The 16678-nt window shown below is 38.8% G+C and overlaps 1 protein-coding gene across 23 annotated transcripts in view; it reads right to left on the bottom strand.

Moving 5' to 3' along the window:
- The window catches only part of TENM3 (teneurin transmembrane protein 3), a 355944-nt gene that overhangs the window by 142172 nt on the left and 197094 nt on the right, over positions 1 to 16678 (bottom strand). Inside the window, exon 1 of one of the 23 annotated variants that reach the window (XM_021397127.1) lies at positions 7272 to 7405. The exons of the other annotated variants lie outside the window; for them this stretch is intronic. The gene's annotated coding sequence lies outside the window, so the exon portion shown is untranslated. Of the gene's footprint in view, positions 1 to 7271; positions 7406 to 16678 lie in introns of those variants that run through there. 23 annotated transcript variants of the gene reach the window in all.

Here is a 16678-nt window from a genome sequence, read left to right on the forward strand (position 1 = left end):
TATCTACCATATATGATATGTGACCCTGTGAAAACAGATAAAATAACTTTCTATTTTATGGCATTTACTTTGAAAATCTGATTAAGATACATGACTCTAGTCCGTAATTCTTCAATGTCATGTTGTCATAGTTCCCATCAGCAAGATGCTTTAAAGGCTTTCGATTAATATTGCATGCCAGAACTGAAATTACATCCTTTGTCGTTTAGTTCTTAATGGTGCAAGTGATATCTATCAAGCAGTGTTTTATGAAGCATGTGTGATTTTTATTAGAGGCTGTTTTCACAAATCTTTTTCAGGTTTCATGAAGACTGTTCATGGCTCACAACAAACATGCCCTGCATGCAAGATCATGCCTATTCTCAAATGCAGAACAGAATTTGGATTTTTTTGGTGAGGTTTATCAATAGAAAAAAAAAACACTCTTAAGTCTGTATAAAATCATTGTAATTGGCAATGCAAAAATATTACTGCAGAACTAGAGAACTAGATAGTAAAAAGCAAATGAATATAATTGTGTATTATTTTCTTAAGAACAAGCTAAGTTCACAAATTCAATTGGCTGCCTTAATTTTTAAAATGAAGGTGACAGGTAAATCAGAAGAAGCATCATCCTCCTGTGATCCAAATATGACTGATTTTTTTTGCAGCATTCACCTTGGTAAGAGAACATGCATATAGCTAAAGTTTCTTCAATTAATTGGAAACCAGATGGTTGAGAAAAAATCTTTGGGTTCGTTGTTTTTGATCAGCCTTTGGTCAACATTTTAAATGAAAATGTGCAAAAATCAAGAATGCTTGTATCATAGAGGACAGAACACATTTTTCCAATATTTTTGTCAAAGTTATAAAGAACTTTCTCTTAATACCTGGCAGAGTACAGCAACTGCACTGCAGGAAGAAATACTGCCCATTGAGAAGAAAGAGGGCATTTCTTACACAGATGATGGTGAAAAGGAAAATCAGAGGATCTTTACTTCTGAAAGATTTATTAAACGTTGTTTCCACTCTCTGCTGTTCACGGTGGGAAGTGAACTAGCTTACTTTTAAAACATTTTTTCCATTAGCTGGAATCGATTCTCAAAGCATTCCAGCAAATCCACATCCAGCCTGCAAGTGCCCCATTAACCCCCTCGATACACATGTAACATGCAGTCAGTATTGCGGCAAGCAAGATCTGGTTAATTTACACACTGTAAAATGATGCATGCCTTCTTGTCCATAGTACCTGAAGTGACTGGTTAACAAAAGGTACTTTCAAAAGCATAATGTGGTGAAAGGGCTTGGATGAGCAGAACAAAATAACCCACAAGAAGGAAAAGTGATGATGATGCTCTCATCCACAAGACAAACATTTTAAGTAACAAAATACAAAACTATGCAGGATTTTGATTGAGTTGAGGATTGTTTTGTCACCTTATTAAAGCTTGAAACAGAGATAAATATTTCAGAGTCACTGAAAAGCGCTACAGTGAAATGAGTTCAGCGAACAACCTTCCTAATAGTAGCCTCTTTATCCCCAAAGGGATTTACGAAGCAAGACAAAAAAAGTGCAGAATTGCAGTTAAAATAAATTGAAATTTAACCTGCTGGCTTAATATACTTAAGATCATGCTTTACAGGAAAAAGAAGTAAGAAAATAACATAAACCGCAAGATGGTAACCGTACACAACGAATGAACTAGAAGCAAAAGTATACCTTGTACTCCCTGCTGTCGTAGCATGTGACACCCTCTAGCCTCATGCCAGGCTAACCCATACAGAGGTTACTAGGGATGTGCTAAGATACACCATTTCTATAATCTTATTAGGACCAAAAGTCTGTGAAACAAAGCACAACCCTGCAGTAGAAAAATGTCATTGACAGTATTTCCAGCTATTTATTTGAGGAACAAAATGGGAGCAAATGCTCTCAGATGGTGTAAAATGACAAAGTTCCTCACTTGAGACTCCAAAATGAAATTCAGCTAATGTTATGCAGCAATTCTAAACATAATAATGAAACCTTCAGTGGTATGCTACTGGCTTGGCTTCCCCACAGCAGGATTTGGATCTTGCTGGAAGCCCAGTATTTTGCAGCAATCTCCCAGAGCAATGATCCCACTTAAAAAAATCACACTCGTCTCTACTCAGGATGTAGTTTTCAGCATCTGAAATCAGATCCTCCTGCTTCCTTTTTTTGGAACTAGGAGTAAGAAGTTAGGCAATTAGTGCTAGCTTCAGCTAATGTTTGCTGGTAACTCATGAAAATCAGTGAAGTAATGTGCTTTGAGCTCACAAATTAAAGGTTAGCTTTTTTAACCAGAGAATTCAAGTTTTCACTGAAAGAACAAAAAACCCAAAACAAAAATGGTGAGGCTTAGATTCTTGAGTCCAGCTAAAAGACCACAAGGGAAAGAAAAAAAAATCACCTATCTGAGCTGCTGAATGGGGACTGGAATTCATGTGAAAAATCCTCAAGAACACAGTCCCCAAACTGTTTGTAACACGAGGGTAAAACAAGGTGGGCTGTCACATTTCCAGCTGTGCTCATCCAGCTTGTCGCTTATACCCCAACCAAATACAGATGGCACACTTAAATTTGACTGCAACAATTATGATCTATACATAAATGATACCAAAATTACCATGCTCCAACTGTAACTTGACTAAGTCATATAATCCTGATTCAGGCAAAATGACAGGGTGTTAATATACGTGCTCATTTCATACCACATGTTTAACTGAAGTGAGGTAGGGATTGCAAGGCTTGATGTATGACTTCTTAATAGATTTCCTAGCATTTTCAAGTGTTAGATAATTTTGGTTCCTGTCCAAAATCATTAATCCAAAATGAGCTATGACTGTATGTTTTTCTGTCTTCCTATTTTATTTCTTAACACTTCCAAGAAAAACAATTTGCCAAAGCTGTTTTACTTTAGAAGCACAGTTACTACTGGATAGGTTAAAAAAACCCACAACTTTCATGAACTTCAACCTAAAAAATACACTCACAAGTAGCAATTGCGTAATGCCGACAGCTGACAAAACTAGCACTGAAAAAGCTGCCCTTCCTCTCAATAAATAAAAGGGCATTTAAAGGCTCTTTTACTACTTACTCAACCTTTTACTGACATACACCTGACATTCATGAAGGAGCAAATCATCAGACCTCCTCAATTCTGAGAGCCAGGGGGAAAATTCCTCTCTAATTAAGTCAACAGCAGTTTTTTTTGTCATTGACTTGCTAAGGTCAAAGGCACTTCTCAAACATTTTGTAAATTTACAAATCCAAAAGTAGTTTGAAAGACCCTCAAATTAGTTTCATTATAAGCGATGAAATTCTTGACCAATTTCTGCATGCTCAGCCTGGCCTGGGACCATAGGGCCGCACTAATAAAGCCTGTGAAAGATAAGCAAGGAATGGGAAAACACAATATAAAACTTCTAAGCACAACTAGATTTCACCAGATTTGAAATAACTTAGATAAAAGGATTCATGTTTTGCTTTGGAGGAAATGAAAAAGGAACGGTTAAGAGAAAAGGAAACCACTGGGAAAAAACGGTAGCACAGCTCTGAGAAGGAGTTGAACGAGTAATACACAGAGGAGAGGCAAAAGTGAATAGCTAAGAGGAAAAATTCTAAGAAAAATGAGAAAGCATATATAATTTTATTGGAAGATTGTAACCACCAAACTTTTATTGAAAAAGCAGAAGTGATATCCTTTAAAAAAACAGTTTAATCCTGGTTTCCTGATTTGAAGGCAGAAACTCTTGCAGACTACAGCTTGGGCCTAAGAGCAAGACAGAAATAAAGCAGTAAGGTCAACAGATGAATTTTTGTCTCCAATTAACCGACCTCTCTGCTATCAAGTAGAAGCAATACGTGGGTCATGAAATAGAGGAAAATAATAGGGAATCAGGCTTCCAAAACAGCTTTTAAATACTTTATTTCTCCTAATAGTGTCAGAAAAGAGAAATGCATGAGGGGGAGGCTTCCATATGAGCACACAGAGGATCTATTGTTCTCTGATGACTTTAAATAAGCTTTTTAGGCTTACGCATGAATTAGAATTTGTGCTCTTCTTCCCTAAGTTAAAAAAAAAAAAAAGGAAAACCACTTAATTTTAATATTTTCTATTCTAATGGCAATCAAGACTAGTTAAGTATCAATCAAAAGAACAAATTCATTACAAAAGATCTGCAAAAAGACGTTCTGATTTTTCCAGTACAGCTGCTTCCCTCTTCAGAAGGAAGACAGTTATTAACTCTCAAATCAAACATAAACTTTGAATTGATGAGTTGAAATAAACCCTACCTTTCAGTCTGATTGTCTCTTTTTGTGTAATTTATTGACAAAACTCTTCAATATCTAAAACTGAAATAAATGTGAAAATTTTAGAGGCATATGTGAACACACAGAGTGATTCAACTCGGGGTTTGCATGCACCCACTTCTTATAGAATACAGGACAGCTGTATTCTGAGCAGCTTAAACAGACTGTACAGCAACTCATAGTAAGCAGTTCTGTCTCATGACGAACAAAAAAGTAGGGGAAATATTCCTCCTACTTTTCTTTTAGAAACACATACAATGCAACAAATCTTCTTTCCCTGTTACATTTATGTTCCAAGCACATTTTCATGAACAAAAATAGGTTTTGCCTAGTCCTTTTTGTCTTTCCATTATGTCCTACTTCTGCTTGCAGCAGGTCATCTTTCACATCAGTTTCTAGCTAAATTTTACAGTTTATTGTCTGAGCCAAGCTTCTTAAAAAAAAAAAAAACATGGCTGATTCACATCCGTGTAAGCTCTTCCTTTTAATAGAACTGCTGTACTTTTGAGATAGACACTGACAGAACAGGTAAAAGGTAGAGAAATCACAGCTCACAACTACATCTTTTGATTTAAGTAGCCAGCTAGACAGTATACTCGTGAAGATCCAAAAAGAGCAGAGCTAAAGTAAATGTTTCTGAAACAATGGCAAAAGTAAATAAGTAAGCACAAAGTAAATCACTACCATGATACAGTGGAAAGTGACATGATTCCCTGTACAATGGTAGAGAATGCAAGTTACACTCCCTGATGCTCCTGCTCTCCAGGCAATTGCAGCAGCAAGACAGAGGCTGCTGTTGCTTCTGGGGTAAGCAGTGGTGAAATAAAATCATTTGTTCCAATTCTATGTCCTTCTGACAGCATTATGAATTCAGTACATCCCTTCGGTTCCTAAAAAAAAACAACATCAACAAAAAGAGGTTGGTCTGAAACTTCCTAACAGTAACCCAAATGCTACACAAACAGAATTTGAGTTTCAAATTATTTAATTTGCACCAAGAAAGTAAACTCCCTTTATACCTAACAGCTGTCACTCTGCCAGCAACAAATTTGGCAGAAGTGCTTCCTAGTAGGCAGACTGAGCACTTCTGAAGACAGCTTGCTCCCTGCCGCAGATGTACAAAAGAAGTTATGCCACAGCCGAGGGGACCAGAGAGCATGCACACCACGAGTCATGGGAGATGTGGAAGCCTGGAGTCCCTGGCAGCCTGCTTCCTTTTAGTCACAGGGAAACACCCCGCTATTTCTAGCGTAATTACACCCCCCTCCCCCTGAGCACATTTCCCCGCTCTGGCTGGTGGCTGAGCTATCCATGGGAACACGCCTTGCTTTTTGTCTTCTGCTACAACCCCGGCGGTGATGACAAGCAAGCAGCATGTGGGGGTGGCACGCGATTAGGGGGGAAAACAGATGGTTGCAGGCTGAGGAGCCTGATATTTAACACGCTTTTCTAACTACCACCGGGGGCTAAAAACAAACATTTCAGGAGAGGGAATCATCTCATATAGTACTGCAGCAGAGTAAGGCAGGAAATCTCTTTTTATGTCCCTGGCGCAGCCCATGGCTTACTGCGGGATCACAGGCAGGAGAGACCCTTTGCACATCCTGTGCTCTGGCTGCCCAAACTGCTCTGCAGTACTGGCCAAGGCGCAGGGGCTGCAGCCACCAGTGGGGCATCCAACAGCTCTTGGCTGAGCCTGGAATGAAAGATGTTCTAGTGATGAAGGCTGAAGAGAATAAAGGTCTGCTGTTCTCCAATGGGCTTTTACAAAGCACACAAAGACCAAAGTTGATGCAGAAAGGAGGAGAAAAGGGATTTTTTGGTACTCTGCTGAGGGGCCATCCCACAGCAGGGAATGGAAGGGGATATTCAGAGAGCTGATGCTTTGACATGGGTCAAGTTACCTTCACTTCCCCCCAAAGAGAGCCCAGGTAGCAAGGCACACACAACTCATCCCACCTGCTCCTTGCAGAGCTCCTGGCAGCCCCACCTGCCCGGCACTGTGCAGGGAGGGTGAGAGCTGTACACCCACAACCTTCCCCATAGCACAAGGTTTCATGGGTTACATGCCGTGTTACAGGAGAATTTTCTGTCTTTCAGAAAGAGAAAGCAACACCATAAATGAGGTTCTCTCTTCAGCAACAGCTAGCGGGCTGCTTTAGAGTCTCAGGTGAATTAAATCTGTTAGAAAGATTCATGCTTTGGAAATACACATGTAAAGAAAGCAAACAACAAACAAACAGTGAAGAATTTAAGGTACATTAGCTGCAGAAATTACTTCAGAAGTAAATGCTTTTAAAAGCTGCAAACATGGACAATTAATAGCATTCTTGAAAGCTGAAAGTCTAAATAGCTGTCAGCAACTCCACCAGCAAGTGTATGTTATTTACAACAGCAAGCAGACATAACATCAACATAACAGAAGCACTGATTAATTGTGTAGCCAAAACTTGCAAGAAAAGCAGTGTAAAGCTCTGTGTGAATAGCAGTTTTTAAATAGGTACTTTTTAGCTCCAAGCTTTCTTCTATCTTCTACTCACACATTTAAATAGTTATTACCACTTAATAATAACCATTGAATCAAATTGCCTTGTTAATTTTCAGAAACTTAGAAATTAAGAACCTGACTTCACACTTCACATTTTTCCAAGATCTAAATACCAAGGAGATACCTTGCAGATACTACAGACTGTTGTAGACTTTGTTAAGTGTTGCAGCAAAAGAAGATGCCTGAATACACTCTTTCTGCAACAGCACAAACCTCAAGCCAAGATTCAAAAATATTTTATAGATCTCAGTAAAATCTTGGTTCAAGACCTAGTTAATTTTGCTACCTGTCATGTATATAATACACTTCCACAAAGACAACGGGAAATCTGAATAATTTTCACATTCAGCAATTATATTGGGAACCTTTTCCAAGTGTACAGGACTTTTGTTCTCCAAAAATACTTACTTGGCCAGCAGCCGGACCTCAACAGCGTGGAAGTCAGACACGAGAAGAAACTCAAGCCCTCATCCCATGAAAGGCAACAGGTATACTTGTTCTGGAGTCCAGCTGGTGGTAGTTGGTGAATGCAAAATGCCCACCCTCAGCCAATGGACAGCTATGTAGATGAGCATGTCTTGGCTTTCAGTAGCTTTGACAGCAAACAGGGGGAACCAGTAAACGTGGGAAAGTATATAGAAGGAAGGTACCCACAATGTCCTGGCCCTCATACCAGCTTGTAGACTGACATTACCCTTTATCATTTATCATTGTTTATTTCAAGTAGGATCCTTACAGACTTTTTTTTTTTTTTGCCACTTGTGTACTGTTTATCATTGCTCCAAAACATTTTGTTTAGGAGAAAACCAACACATATCACAGAGGCACAATTCCTACTTTAAGGCTGCTTACATGCAAACCTCACCCAAAAGTGGGCTATAGGAGTACTACTGAATAGTCCTCAGGAATGAAAATTCTCTGCTCGTGACACAAAACAAGTGCAGTTCTTCTCCAGATTATGCCAAGACAAATTTGATGAGTGATGTGCCGCTGCTCGTGCCCATGTAAAAACACACACAAACATACCAAAATCATTACAGAGCAAATAAAAGACTTGGACAACAAACCATAGGAAAAAATATGGAAGAAAGCTACTGGTTCTAGTCTCACTGCCATGACCGTAAGAAGGTCCCCCCTGACCCATGTTGGTTTTTTTTTTCTGCCCTTACATGGGAATGTAGTGAAACAGGAGGAGCACACAGCAAAGGCATCTACTCTTACAGAATAAAGGAACTCAGGTCATCTTTGTCTCTGCAGCACTTTTAAAGCTCTTGGAATATTGTTTGTACTATAGCTATTTGTGCCTATGAATGCAAAACTACTATCAATAAAAGTACAAAAAGTACCATAAGTCAGTAGTAGTATATTTTAATATTACTTGATGAATATCTGCTATGCTTGTGACATGTCCTTGCTGTTTACTAGAACTTAAGTGAGAAGCTGCTTGTGCCTGGAGCTGCCTGTGATAATTTACAACTCCCTAGGGATAAGGGTGCTAAGCTTTCCTCAAACCACTTTTTCTTGGCACCAAAACTGAGCAATTATAACTATGTCTCACACTTTGTCTTTTAAGGATGTGGCATGTTTATTACTTGTAACCAGAAAAGGACTTGTGTAATGATGCTTTAAAATCACTAGGTTCAGACAAAACACAACAGTGCTTGGTATAAATGAGAAACTTAAGTTTGTAAGCAGTTTCCATCTCCACGGCATGTAAGCGCAAAAGCCACAGACAGAAAAGTGTAATTTTCCTGCTCTCTCTTCTAGCAAGGCAAAGACACTATGGAAATTACAATCAACAGCTGGGAAAAGTTCCTACAAGCGTTTCGGTTCTGTACTAAGAGCTACTAGTTATGGACCTGCAAATTATTAAAGTTCAATTGCAGATATGAGGTGCTATAAGCTGTGATATTGAGAATCACAAGAGTAGCTAATGAGAGCTTGTTTTAGCCTTGTAACTCGTTGAATTGCCATCCTGACCTGCATTGTACGTACCTAACATATAAATGTCAAACACACAGCAACTTGAAAAAGATCTCAAAATGCCTAGAACTAAACCAAAACCTCAACAACCAACAGTGTACATAAGTGTAAAGAGGAAATTGGTCTTGAGCTGCAAAAGGAAAAGTGCAACACTGAATGCATAACGCTGTCAAGTAAAATACATAAACTGCATCAAATGAAGGATACGATTATGACTAGCACTTTCCATAAATCTGAGAAGTAATGCAATAGAAAATAAACAGCCAATAAAATAGGAACAATTTTGTAAAAATAATTCAAGTCATTACTTGTGAAATACAAAATTATATTATCTGGTTAATCAGTTCAGAGAGTTGTATTAATGAATGAAAATTATTTCCTCGTAAGGTGCTACTTTTACAAGGTAGTTTCCTCTGCAGAGTCAATGTATCTTTGTTCTAGATACTGAATATGAAAACGATGAAATACATTTTCTATAATTAAAAAATTAAAGGTGTATATGGATTGGAATGGTTATAAACCTAGATGTAGAACTTCCAAACATTTAAAAAAAAAAAAGAAAACAGTAAGTTTTAATACATCCTAGGTTCTCCTCATTTTGTAACACAGGGTATTACTGCAGCTGCATGTAATATTGATGTGATGAACTGCTTAAGAATTGTTTGATTGAATTTCTCAACAGATAGTAAAAACACAAGCAAAATTACTTGCTTATGAAATGGTTATTATGCTCCTTATCCTTTAAGAAAAGTAACTTAAATATTCAACCGGACCTTTTTTTTTTTTTAAAGCAGTAATAGCCTCTAGGCAATGATATCCCTTGAAGATGCAAACATCTGGGTAAGGAAAAAAGAAAGCACAACAGCAAGTGTGTAGAGGCAACCACTGAGACATGTCAAAGACGCTTCTACTAGCATACAAGAGGATTAAAAAACCACTGAAGAAAGAATAGTGAAGGATGACAAAAAAAATAAAAGAAGAAAAAAAGCTGACAACAAGGGAAGGACAAAGGCACCCAAGAGGAACTTCTGTCCTAGGACATAAAAGCAGAAGTTATCTTATTTTTATGATAGGCTTCAAAGAACTTTTTTTTTCTTGACCACATTCCAAATTATCGCATAATTATACCACTCAAATTTTCTTTCCTTCAAATTAGACTGGCCCCAACTGCACTACTAGAACAACTGGAAGAGCTCCCACAATCGGTAGTCTCCCAGAATGCCACAGACGCTCATCTGTTCTGCATTACAGTGCCAGCTCATTCCCTCCGAGCACTCAGTTACTTGGGAAACCACCAGCACACAGAAGGCTGCTTTGCAGGCTGGTGGATTTGTGCTTGGAGAGTGTGAAACTCCTTCAGGAGAAACGTAGCTCTTCCCCTCACCATGGACTCCCAGGCAGGATCCCACCTGCACTCAACATGGGTGCCACCAGGGCAGTGCAGGGCACTTATGGTTGCTTTAGCCAAAAAAGTTTCAACACAGAAGCTAAAATGCTGACTCTTTCCCCAGCACATCTAACTTCTTTTTATGCACAGTCCATCAATTTATCATTCAGCTCGAATATAGGCACAAATGTGTAACCCCCACTGCAACTTCCTCTTGATGACAGTCTAATGCTGCCATCCTTCCACCTACACAAAAGTTTTCTTTTACACACAGTGATACTGTTGATTCCTATTTGTTGACTACCTGTCACCTCCTCAACAAAAATGCATTATCTAAGGAGACTACCTGAGCATGAAACACTACAGAGAACATAGATCCTCAAACTGCTTTCAATAATCCCTTTATATCATTAATCTGTTCAGAGAAATCTGCGATTCCAAAGTTGACTTTTGTCTGGTAGAAACCTGACTTTCAATATGTCATCTAATAATACCAACAAGATTCTGGGGGGAAAAGAGTAAGATCTTTATTTCTAAAACATTTGTTTCTATAGTAATTATTACCATCAGCTATTTAAAAGCTACCCATATGCACAATACTGTACATTACGAGCAGGAATACAGAACTGTATAAACTGGAAATAAAAGAGACAGAAAATGGTTGGGGAATGGCAGAAATTGAGATGTTAACTTCTGCACAGTGAGCATAAAGAGCCACTTGATATCAAACTCGCACATGAAAAGACTGTGGCATTTAAGGTTAAGTGGGAGCATCTCACTGAGAAGTCTGAAATCAGCTGCTCTTTACAGCAAAAGTAGCCACATTTCTGGAAATTAGTGCTATTACCAGTACCAACATCTCCTTTGTTTCTGCTTTTAATCCTCTTGTAAGGATACTAAGACCTCCAGGAATACCTGAGCTTCTCAGGGCAGGAAAAGAACCTCAGCACCCCTAAGTTTAAGTCCATTCTGCACCGTTAAAACCACCTGAGATTGCTACTTCTCTGTATTTTTATCTCCCATTGCCCTCTCTGCAACTGCGAACTCCCCCAATAATCACAGCAACCACCAAGAGAAAAGTCAGCTGCTTTTTTTTTTTTTTAAATCATTTTTCATCCCTTCTAACAGCTTTCCTGCCACAAGAACGTAAGTGGGATCAGAAGCAGACAGGATGTTAGTTTTCATTCCCAATTATAAAGGAGCTAGACTTCTTGTAAGCAATCCTGTTTGTGTTTTGCTGACCCTTCTGCAGATGGCTGGAATGCACACAGACCAGAAGAGTTAAAGAAAATTCTGAGAACAGCAATATGGATTAGAAATGTTTTTTGTTTGTGTCAGAAAACATGCACACTGCATAGCATCCTATTTCTTTAATGGGAAGACACTAATATTAAAAAAGAAATATGACATGGCTATTTTAATTATGCAAAACTGTAATTGGCATTTATTGCATAGGGCTTCAGAGGAACAGGAACATGGGATGGAAAGCTGATTTTTTCATTAAATAGCTGCCCCAAGGCAGATACATTCTGAACAAAACACCTTTTCATGAGATATACCTGTCCCACAGAGAAAACAACAAAGGGAACGAGTAGGGGGAGGTAGGAAGCCTAAGCAAGGAGAGAATGATATGAAAAGAGCCCACTAAAAGAAAAGAGAATAAAAGAGAAAGAAGTGGGAGGGAGTGAGAAAAACAAGCCTTCAAAAGAGAAGGGGCTAAAAGTGAGAAAGGAGAAAATTAAAAGGAGCACACTTAAAGGGTGAGAAGAACTAAAACTTAAGATGGAACAAGAGAAAAAAACATCTCCAAAGAGGTGGCAGGAAAAAGCAAAAAAAAAAAACCCATCCATGCATACCGATCACTTCAGGGAGCAAAAGCTCACATCCACTTGTATCTGTCGTATCACACATTTGTCTATACAGCATTCCTCAGTGCTCAGGAACTGCTCAAGAGGGTTAACAAGAGAAGTCATCAGGGATGGAGGTGGGGCAGAGGAGTGAGGACATCTCTGCTTTCTCATCTACACTCGCATACCTCTCCCCTGCTCGGCCTCAGCAAATACAAGGAGTTAAGACCAGACACAGCCTAGAGAGAACATCCCCTTGCTTCTGTTATTCCAAGATGAGGGGCAGTATCAGAGGAAACGGTCCCCTAACCAGCTGCATTCACTGCTGGTGGAAAAGGGGATTTGTGCCTGGCTCTCCATAAAAGATGTAAACATTTGACAACACCAGAAATTGATACAGGGTGGTGGATGAGCAGCCTCCATTATTCATTCATTTAGTTTTCCCACTGGGGAGCCATGCTTACGACGCCTGCTGACACTCAACAGCAGGAAACGAGCAGTGGAAACCATCATTCATGCTATGGTAAACAATGAATATACCAAGAAAAAGGGATCTAATTTTCTACTGCATTTTGTGCATTCAAAATCAGAGGCTTTGATGGATCACCACTTGGCTTCCCTCACATCTCATAGCCACTGTTAACAGACAGATAGGCAAGAGGCAACTTCCTTCCCTCAAGAGGTTCACATAGAGCAGTGCAAGCAGCACACGACTCTAGGATTATTAACCTACAAAGCAGCAGCAGAGCTTTGCTCTCAGAGGCAAAAATGATGGCAAAGCAGCTGTCTGATACTTATCTCAGCAGCGAGTGTGCTTTTGACTAGAGGAAATACTGGACTTGCAATACTTCTTTTCCCTTTGCTACTCAACATCTCTCCCAAGGTACCAAGCAGAAGCAGAGAGGTATTGATGAGGCAGTGAAAAAGCACCACATCTTTAAGTTCCTGCATTTCATAACTCTTAGGAGTTTTTCCCAAAGGCCTTCTGCAGATGCCATCAAATTGTTCAAGTCTGTATCAACGAGAGTATACTCCCTCGCATGTTTTTTTAAGTATGTTTTAAGATCTGCTGTAATCATGGGAATACAGTAACAGGAATGTAAGCATATGGTAATTACAACTCAATTCTGCCTGGATTTGTGCCTTTATTTGCACTTGTGTGAAGTGAGAGTCAAATATCACTAAGACGAAAAGGTTAGCGCATTGATTATAGTCTATTTATGATTCACATGACTTCACAATTTCTGGTCAATATAAAAGAAAAAACTCTACATTAATAACCATGCACAAAAAAGCTAAAAATAAGCCACCTTGTAATCATTCTATTCATTTTGTTCCTACCTATGTATTTATTGAACTTGCAAAGGAAGCAGCATCCTCTCCATCACCCTTCCAAAACACATACGTAAATGTCTTCTAACTTGAAACTACAAGTGCAAAATTCATAGTCAGTAGCTGTTCCTTTAACATATGACAGAAGAGATTATACTTGGTGCAGAACACCATATGGGAAAAACAATGTTACTATAGCATATAGGATATACGTTAGCTTCCACAACTTGCTCAGCGCAGAACTAGTACAACAGGGTTCCTTAATCCTAAAGACACAGAGTTAAGACGCTGATGTTTAAGCATTTCAAGTCTTCACTAGCTTGCATTTTAACTCTCCTTCTTTAAGGAACTTTCCACGCACAAGTGGGAAAAAGACCCTGACCTCTTGTGGTCATGTGCATACAAAGAAAATAATGTAATGAACCAAAGCAGCCTCCACAAGTTATAATGAAATGTATCTTTGGATTTGATCAACACATGATTTAAGTATTAGTAGTGATAATGCACCTGGATGAATTGGGTAAGCTATACTGTTTTACTCTGATGTTATTCTTCTTGTCTTTCTCTTCGCCACTAGCCATTCACATATCTGGCTAACAACACAAATAGCTGTAGAGAGGAGGAAGAATTTCCCTTTGAGGCTCCCAGCAAAGCCAGTACCCTGACTAGCTCAGCCCTGCCCAGGAATGTCCCACAGGGCCTACCAGCCCAGAGGGCTTGCAAAGCAGATTACTCTAGAGGACTTTTTGGAAGCTAGAAATGAGTTTTAAAAATATCTAACCAATCCTCCCTCCTCCCTGCCTCTGGGTCTGCTGGTTTAGGCGCACAATAGCCAGAATTTACTATGATTACTGGAGACAACAGACGCTTAAATAGAAGATTTGATTTGAGTACGAAATAATGTGACTTGAGTGAGGAAGAGATCCCTACATGATGCCCTGGAGCATTCTGATGACCATTATTTTGAGTTATTCATACAAAACTGAAAAACAAAAATACTCCATATTACAATCCACTGATTTAAGGCCTTAAGGAAATAGACAAGGAAGGGCATCTGAACAAAACTACTGCAGCAAATTTTAAGAACTACGCATCACAGGGCATAAGTAACAACTTTGTATTTTTATCTCCTGAAAAAATGCATCACAAAGACTCGAGAAAAGATTATCTTTGAATTACCCAGGTAAACATGCTAAAAAAAAAAATGACACATTTCCAGAGATACAAGACATCAAAGGACTTGGAAATTGAAGCTTAAGGGGAACCAACTACTGCTTCCACTGGTGAATGTTTTTTGTGCGGACATTATTTTATCTTTGAATGTCAAGAAGATTAAAACGGTGAAGTTTATTTCTCAGTACCACTAAAAAATAACTATTAAGTTAATGAATTAATGAAAATCCAGATCTTTGAACACTTAGAACAAGCTTATAACCACAACTAACATCTCTTTTTTTTTTGTAAACCAATATGCCATTGCTTTAAGAAGTTGTCTGTCAGCTTTTCCTTTTTTTTTTTTTTTTTTTTAAATCACCCCCATCTAGAGTGCCTACATCAGAAACGGCTGAAAAAGTTAAACTACACAAGTGTGAATTTCATCAAGTCTGCTGCTCCCACTTTGCTATATAGTTTTGGCCAGTGAAACTAAGTTAAGTACTTAGCTCCTAAACTCCAGGTTGCTCATCTCATCCCAGCAGCAATTACAGCAAGTGTCCAGCTGTAAAAACCCAATGGAGTTGCTGTGCAGACTCAGAGAATCAAAAGCTCTATTCATTAGAAGTGCTTCAATTGCTTTCCACTGCTTTCACTTGCTTTCAGTACAGGCATGCTGAGGGAGAGAGCCCTGTTCTTCCTTTTCCTACACTCAGCAGAGGACAAACCTCCCCAAAGTTACCCAGAAGCTCAAGATTATCACTGATGCTATCCTACCCCATTCCTGAACACAGTGCAGAACGCTTCAGTGAGGAGAAATAAAGGTGCACACAACCAAAATGCCCTTAGTTTTTGGAATTAAGAATGACCAAAACACATCTCCTTACACCAAGTATGAGAAACAAAACCAAGGGAAAGCTCAAGCCTTCTCTGAAACTTTCTGATTTAACTACAAGAATCAAATGACAGCAGCTGACACTTTTACTCTGTGATTGCCAAGCCAGCCTTCTGAATATTCAGCTATCATAACATATGCTTTTGTAGAAATAAATTCCATTTTATGTTGTTTGCAAGGGTATTGCACTGTTAAATTAAAGCTTTTCTTAAAGTGTGTGAATTAATATCTTAAAGAATATTTCATGCGCAGTCTCCAGGTTACGGCAACAATGGGCTGAGTTTACTGCTTATTATTGCAAAACAGACTACATATCAACGCAAAGATGAGTTAGACTGATGGTAGAATTCACTGTAACTGTCTCTCCCTTTTTATTTGCAATTACCCTGCACTTAGAGTATTTCTGAATGGAAATTTTTTAATACATCGAGTTGTCCCAGTATGTACACAACTCTTTTTCACTCAGTATGATGGTGCTAACTCTTTGAGGATTTATATGTTAGAGAAGAATAGCAATGAAGAGGCAAATTAATTCAGTTTCCCTCTAACTGTAGTAGGGGTAGGGACACCAGTGTAAACATACAGTATTTCCCAAGAGAATGCGTTTAGTCCTTTGTACTAAATGATCAACAGCTTAGCAGAAAGAAACATCCTTGTCTTTTTTTTTTTTTTCCCCTGGCTCAGAGAATGAATCTCATACCTATGAATTCTAATGATTAAAAAATTCTACCAATTACTTTGCTACATTCCACTATGCATAGTCAAGTATGTAATGCAATAAACTATGCCTGAATGGTCTGTTTACCCCACAGCAAGTTACAAGGAAAACTCTTTCCACTTAAAGGACTTGTCTCCTTGGAATGCACAAGCTGGCAAAAAGCCAGGGGAAGCTGGTGCTTAAGCAACCAAGACTGAGCAGTGCCTGTGTGCATTGCAATCTCAGCCAACCGCAGTAAATGTTATTGGAGTTTTTGTGCTGTAAAATTGCTGCTTTCATGCCCACTGCATCTGACAATAGGAATCCTTGGCCTTGGATGAGAGAGGAAGGCTGATGTGCCTTCTAGTCAGATCTCTGCATCCTTAAAAAGAAGGGTTACTACTCCTGTGTACTCCTAATGGGTTAGTGACAAAGAAATTCATGTCAATTCTACATCCAGACACAGACAGATCTAAATGGATCTAAGTCTTTTCTATGTGAAGTATAAGAGCAGAGGAATTA

Source organism: Numida meleagris, chromosome 4, assembly GCF_002078875.1.
Source record: "Numida meleagris isolate 19003 breed g44 Domestic line chromosome 4, NumMel1.0, whole genome shotgun sequence".
NCBI lineage: Eukaryota > Metazoa > Chordata > Aves > Galliformes > Numididae > Numida > Numida meleagris.